Source organism: Mastomys coucha, unplaced genomic scaffold (genome assembly GCF_008632895.1).
Source record: "Mastomys coucha isolate ucsf_1 unplaced genomic scaffold, UCSF_Mcou_1 pScaffold18, whole genome shotgun sequence".
Lineage (NCBI taxonomy): Eukaryota > Metazoa > Chordata > Mammalia > Rodentia > Muridae > Mastomys > Mastomys coucha.
Genome location: NW_022196900.1, coordinates 85329341 through 85335891, shown reverse-complemented (window position 1 = coordinate 85335891; position 6551 = coordinate 85329341). Strand labels below are relative to the sequence as shown.

General features: G+C 47.0%; 1 long non-coding RNA gene across 1 annotated transcript in view; it reads right to left on the bottom strand.

Moving 5' to 3' along the window:
• Positions 1-773: 773 nt before the first annotated feature.
• LOC116095571 overlaps positions 774-6551 on the bottom strand; it is a 7772-nt gene continuing 1994 nt past the window's right edge. Inside the window, exons 2-3 of the long non-coding RNA XR_004120646.1 lie at positions 4677-4826; positions 774-856 (exon numbers count right to left, since the gene is read on the bottom strand). This is a non-coding gene — a long non-coding RNA (uncharacterized LOC116095571). The remainder of the gene's footprint in view (positions 857-4676; positions 4827-6551) is intronic.

Genomic DNA, 6551 nt, shown 5'->3' with positions numbered 1-6551 from the left:
GGAAAGAGTGGATTCTGGCTGTACAAGTGAGTCATCAGAATTTCTCAAGAGGGGAGAGAAGATGTCATCCGTACACTTTAGATGGTGAGCTAGGAGGCCTGAAGAGAAGGTGTCAGGCTATCTCTAAGATTGTCCTCCAAGATCCTGCATCCCTGAATCCGCATCCTGGTTCAATCCTCTCTCTTGGAGTAGGGGTGGGGCTTAATGATCCCATCTTGATGAACGGAGTGTGTTAGAAGCGATGACATCAAGACTGAGATTAGGTTTCATCTTGAGTATCTACTCTTGCTCAGGGGAAAAACACTGGCCGTATTATAAGTTGTGCTGTAGTCAGGTCTGTATGCAATAGGAACCAATGACTGACCAATGGCCAGATGTGAAGCCATCTGAGTGAACCTGGAAGTGGATCTGTCACCAGGCTGGGCTCTGGACCATGGAAGATTAGTCTAGCAGCTGACTGCTGCTATTGAAGAGGCAGAGAGTCAGTGGTACCCGGCTAAGCCATATCTAGGCTCCTGACTTAGAAAACTTGGGCTTTTAAGTTTTGCCTAGTTTCAGGGTAAAAATTTCACACAATAGATACTTCTACTGAGATTAGAATCACAGAGAATGGAGTAAGGTCAAGACCAGAGCAGAGATGATCAAAATTTGAACAAGGCAATAGTTGTGAGGGTAAAAAGTAGGAGATGACCTTAGGTACATTGGGAAAAAGAATGGAAAACATTTGTCCATGCAATTAGGTGAGAACATGGGAAAAGGCAGGAGAGAAGGGCATTTTCAGCGTGCAGGATGGTATTAGAAGCCTTTCCAGCATTCAGGCCACTGGAGATGAGTTTTAAAAGGAGCTCCTTGAGATCTGCAATCACAAGATAAAACAACAGTGAAGACTCAAGGATGCACAGAGAGAAAACGGCCACTGTGAGCCAGAGAAAACAGAGTGAAAAAAAAATAGACTAGACACTAGGTGCTGGAGGGAACTCTCCCCCCAGTGAGGTTTGCTTACCCAAGTGTGTACTGTACTGCTCTCCCTGCTTTATCAGACCACGTGTTCAGTGTGTACTAACCAAGCGTCTTCTGAAAGCGGACACAAAAATCCTCACCCTCGTTGCACTCATCACTCAGTCTCAGGTAGAAACAGTAAGACTTTGGTTTGTGGGTACCATTCCCGAGCTCTGTAGCAGTTCCAGTCTTCTAGGATTTCGGTATGCATGCAGATGAGCCTTTCAATGCTGCCGTCCCCATTTCTAGACCTCTTTCGGAGATCTTGCCCTGACTCTATCTCTGCCACTCTCTACAGTGTGCCATGAATCTAATTCTCCATGAAGTACTTGCTGTATTTCCAGCTCCTCTCTCACTCTTGTGACCTGACCCCATCAATACCAGGCACTGAAATGAAGTCTACATTTTGTGTTATCTCTCCCATCCTTTCTTCTGGTTCTATAAGTCAGGTAGGCAAAATGGTGCTGCTAAGTGGTGGGTGAAAGTCCCCACCTCTCAGTGGTTTAGACTGTAAGATTTAAAAGGGTATTCATTTCTTTTTTATACTACTTAAACACCGTGGGACTTCTAGGGGCTCCACTGATAGTCCTCGAGTCACGCGGGTGATAGAAGAAGCCAGCATTTCAAATGGTGCTGGCCATCTGTTAGAATAAAAAGAGAGCTTACTTGGGGTGTCTTGTTGGCAAAATTGTTCCATCTAGGACTTAGCACCATCAAATTGGCCCAGGTCAGGCACATGGCCACACCCAAACTGTAAGTGGGCAAAAGAATGCTTTCCCACTCAGTGTTTAGAAGCAGGGCAAAGAGGTGAGGTGGGAGAGTTGAAATAGTTATGAAAAGCATGGAAAGGTTCTTATACCAGCTTCATCACCACAAGTAGTCTTTATAATCACGCTCTTGCATTGATCTTTAACTCCCTCACCTCTCTTTCATTTGTTGAACTGTCTTAGGTGAGCCACGACCCAGCAAAGCACAACCCTGCCCATATCCAGACAACTAGAAGGACTTCCTACTGCAGTCCTTCCGCCCCATCCTAGATATTGGCAGAGGCAGGGCGGGTGCACCAATATTGTTCTAGTTTCTTCTATTTCTGGATTGGGGATTGAATGTTGTGTGTGTGTGGGGTGGGGGGAAACTCAGGCGTGGGCCGTGGCTACAAGTTTCTTATCTCCTGTTGTGGTATTTCACTCTGTGAAGTCACAACAAATGGTGACCAACAAAGAGCAGCAAGGTGAACCAATACCACAAAGTGTCATCAGCGAAGACCAGTGTCAGCAAAGCCCAGTGACGACCAGCCAAGAATGACAAGGTGAACCAATGCCACACAGCCTCGTCCACTGTCTTTTGGGTTGTATTTATACCCTTTCCAAACATTACATGTTCTCTGTCTGCTTTCGCAAAGCATCAAAGAGGTCCCCAGACTCCTAGTCACTTCCTGACTTTATCTTCCCACCGTCAAGTCTGAGACAGTGTGGCCTCATGTGCAGTTCTTCAGCTGCCTTGTAACCTGTCTCCCAGACTCAGCGCTTCACCAGTCTTCTTTAAGGAGAAGTCAGATTTGACCACATGAATTCCTGGTTTGGATCTCCTTAATGGATACCTCTTGCTTTCAGAGAGAAAGACTTATGCCAGTTCCACCCAACCCTGAGATCCTAAATCTAAAACCTCTCTTATGTCAGTCACATCCCTGTGGCTGCAGAGCACTTGCAATATGTTTAATCTAAGGTGAGAGGTATATAAGCGTAAATATGTATCAACATCAAAGCAATAGTTTAAAAGGGGATGGCAAAAAAAATCTAATTTTAAAGTATCGATTGCACACTGAAATAGAATCTTATGTGTATATTGAATTAAATAAAATATATTGCTGAAATTCACTTATAAAACTTTTCAATGTGGCTGTTAGAAAGTTTAAAATTATGTGTCTTCTATGTATACTGTGCTATGCTGACTAAAGCTGTGCCTGTAAGTTTCATTTCTCTTCCTTAATTTTAGCTAATAAACTTTTCCCCACACCCAACTCAGTTTGGTAACCTAAGCTTGGAGTCCTGGATGCTTAGTGTGAGTTCAAGGCCAGCCTGGACAGTTTAGTATCAAGAATAAAGAAGACTGGGGGTTATAGTTCAGCGGGGCAGTGCTTGCCTAGCATGCGGAAGCCCAAAGTTGTATCCCTAGTACTGGTTTGTGTGAGTGTGTGCGTACTCGTGTGTGTGTGTGTGTGTGTGTGTCTGTGTGTGTGTGTGTCTGTGTGTGTATGTTCATTCTTCATTAAAAGTACAGAAACTATCCAGGCATGGTAGCACATGACTTTAATCCCAGCATGCTGGAGGTAGAAGCAATAGGATCTCTACGAGTTCAAGGCCAACCTTGTCTATAAAGTGGGTTCCAGAACAGTTAGGACCACACAGAGAAATCCTGCCTTAAAAAAACAAACAAAAAAAATCAAAAACTAGGGACAATGAGATGGCTCAGCAGACCGGCTTGCTTGCTTAATCCACTCCAATTCATGGAGTGGTGGTGGTAAGAGAGAACTGTTAGGAGCCAGGCTAGTCCAAGGCTTTTCTTGAGGCCCCGTTGTTTGGAGAAAGAACGTAGATCCCTGTTTAAAGCCAGGAGCATGCTTGACAGAGTCAGTAATATCCTGGGGTCAGAGCCTTAGGGGAGCTTTTTCCTGAGGCTCTGATGTATGGAGAGGGAACACAGCTCCTGTCTAAAGCCAGGGATATACTTGGCAAGGCCAGTAGCAACCTGGGTCCAGAGCTTTAGGGCAGCTGTGACTTCATGCTAAGAACTCCGTCTTCCCATCCTAAGCTGTGGCTATCCGTTCCAAGGCAGCAGAGTGTACACTGGTGACACACGTGAGATACCCTGTGTTTCCTCTGTGCTCATTGCTTGATTAGCTTCCCGCTGACTCTGTCCCACTCCTGCCCTACCGAAAACTGTGTATAAGATGTTGTACTTCTTAATAAACTTGCTTGGCATAAGGCATAGCTTGCATAAGACCCCTGGCCCCAACTTCCCTATCTTCCATATTTTTTGACACCCCCCACCCCACCCAATCCTTCCTCTTAGGAAAGTGACATTGAAGAACAACAACCTGCTAGTCCAGGTCAGAGAGCCAACTCCACAAAGCTGTTCTCCACGAACGTGCAAGGTGAGTCCACACTCACACCTTCCTCTCCACCCCCCAATCCCCCTCCCCCACACACACTCAAGAAGTTACAGGGAGGGAACATATGGCTCCCAGTCACCAGGGCCATGTTAAAAAAGTGACTGCATGAGCCCCTCTAGATCTAAGGAGTTGTTGAGGAATGTCCAGTAGAACCTGGACAGGGCTGGGGACTCTAAGAGGCACACACCCTCGTTGTAGCTAAGGCTTAAGGCAGTGGAACACTTCATGCCTTGTTGCCTTGAGAGAGCAAAGAGAATTTCTTCTCTTTAGGTCATACCGAAGTGTCATGGGTGTGCAGACATAGCAGGGCTCCCATTGGGAATTTATGATGATGAAACTAAATAAAAGACAAATCCCCCCTTTCAGTTATAGTAACCCTCTTTTCCTTTTTCTCTTTTCAGACAGGCTTTTCTTATGTATCCCAGGCTGGCTTTGAACTCATCCCCCAAGTGCTGGCATTATCTGTACAAATTGCCATGTCCATCAGGGTCCTGGAGTGGCTTACCTGGGTCCTTTCATGGAGATGGAGGGCTGGGATAGGTGAGTCGGGCCCGCCGTCGACATGTCTTCCATAAGATGCAGCTGACGACCAGCAGCGTGGACAAGGAGTTCAGGGCTGGGATGATGACCACCACAGCCTGCATGCTGCCCTTATCTGGACAAAAGGGTGAGGCATCAGGTGGCTGGTTCTCCCAGGGCAGGCTGTGCCTCTGACCAGCAGCCATATCCCACATGACATTATGCTCCTATGTCATGGAGGAGGTATGGGACAGGGCAACAGAGGCAGAGATTGTGGGGCCTTGGGTGAGTGTCTGGGCACCTGGCAGGTGCTTGGTAGAGGTTGTGAACTGAAACAAGGGACATGACAGTCACACCCTATGCTTTTCATGCCCCATCTTTCTCAACCCAGCAAGCCACATTCGCTAGCGCTGTTCACCAGCTGGGGAAGCTGCAGGGCACAGGAGGGACCTCAACCCAGAGCCGCAAGCCTCTTTGCCTCCATATTATCCTCCATGAGCTTCCTCCAAGCACGTTCTGAACACTCGCCGTGAATGAGCCAGGTATGTGGCTCAGACCAGTAAGAATTCACTGGCTCCCAAGAGTCCCTCAGAAAACTCTAGCTGTCCCTCAGTGTTAATGACCTTGATATGCATGCCAAACTAACAACATTTTTGGTAGATATTTAAAAAATAGTTAAAAAATAGTTCTTAACAGGGTGTGGTGGTGCATGCCTTTAATCCCAGCATTCGGGATGCAGAGACACGTGGATCTCTGTGAGTTTGAGGCCAGCCTGGGCTACAGTGTGAATCCAGGATGGCCAGGGCTGTTATACAGAGAAACCCTTTCTGAAAAACACAAACAACAAACAAAAATTAAAAAAAATTGGAGGGACAGCACATGCATGGCATTGTGTGTGTGTGCAGGTCAGAGAACATCTTCTAGGAACTTGTTCTTCAACTCTGGTTCTTCGGGATTGAACTCTGGCCATCAGCAGCAAGGGCCTTTACCTGCTGACATTTTTTCACAGCCCCCACGGGTAGATGGGAAAACAGGTTGGTGAGGTGAAGTGTCTGATTCAAGGTCACCCAACTGGAAAGTGGCAAAGGTCAGGTCACACACTGGCTGGCTCCACCTTTGCCAGCTCTGCTTTGCCTCTGATTACTCCATAGAGCAACCAGAGGGCGTCCCTGAGAATGGAAATGACAGAGGGCCACAAAGGCCTTCTCTCATGGAAAGAAAAGGGTCAAGCAGGGCTGCGGCTCAGAAGACTGGGGGAGGACCAGCGCACACAGGTGCACACCAGTGACTTTTATTTATCTATTTGGTTTTGGTTAGTTTTTGTTTTTGTTTTTTTGGGTTTTCATTTGTTTGTTTTTGAGACAGGGTTTCTCTGTGTCCTGGAACTCACTCTGTAGACCAGGCTGGCCTTGAACTCAGAGATTTTCCTGCCTCTGCCTCTCCCAAGTGCTGAGGTTAAAGGTGTGTGCCACCTCCAGGCATAACTTTTTTTTCAATAATGGGTCATAGTTGTGAGACCCCTGTCACCACACACTCTTACACAGGGACACCGTAGAGGGGGAGACTGAGATCACAAGTATCAAAAAGATCCTGTTGGGGCAGGGACACGTGGGGCTCTGCTGTCCCACAGCAGGTGTCAGGTACTGTAACTGTTATGCCCGTGAAACAGGGGACCAAGGATGAGCAATCCAACTTTAAAACAGTCACCACATTCCCAGGAGAAATCCCTGGCTCCCTACTTCCTTCATCTCTCCTTCTATCTCAGCGTTGCTGCCTTCTCTCAGGTCTCCCAGCGTCTAGTTTTGCTGTACCCTGAACAGTAGGAGTATACATCCACACCCACACCCATCCACACCTATAC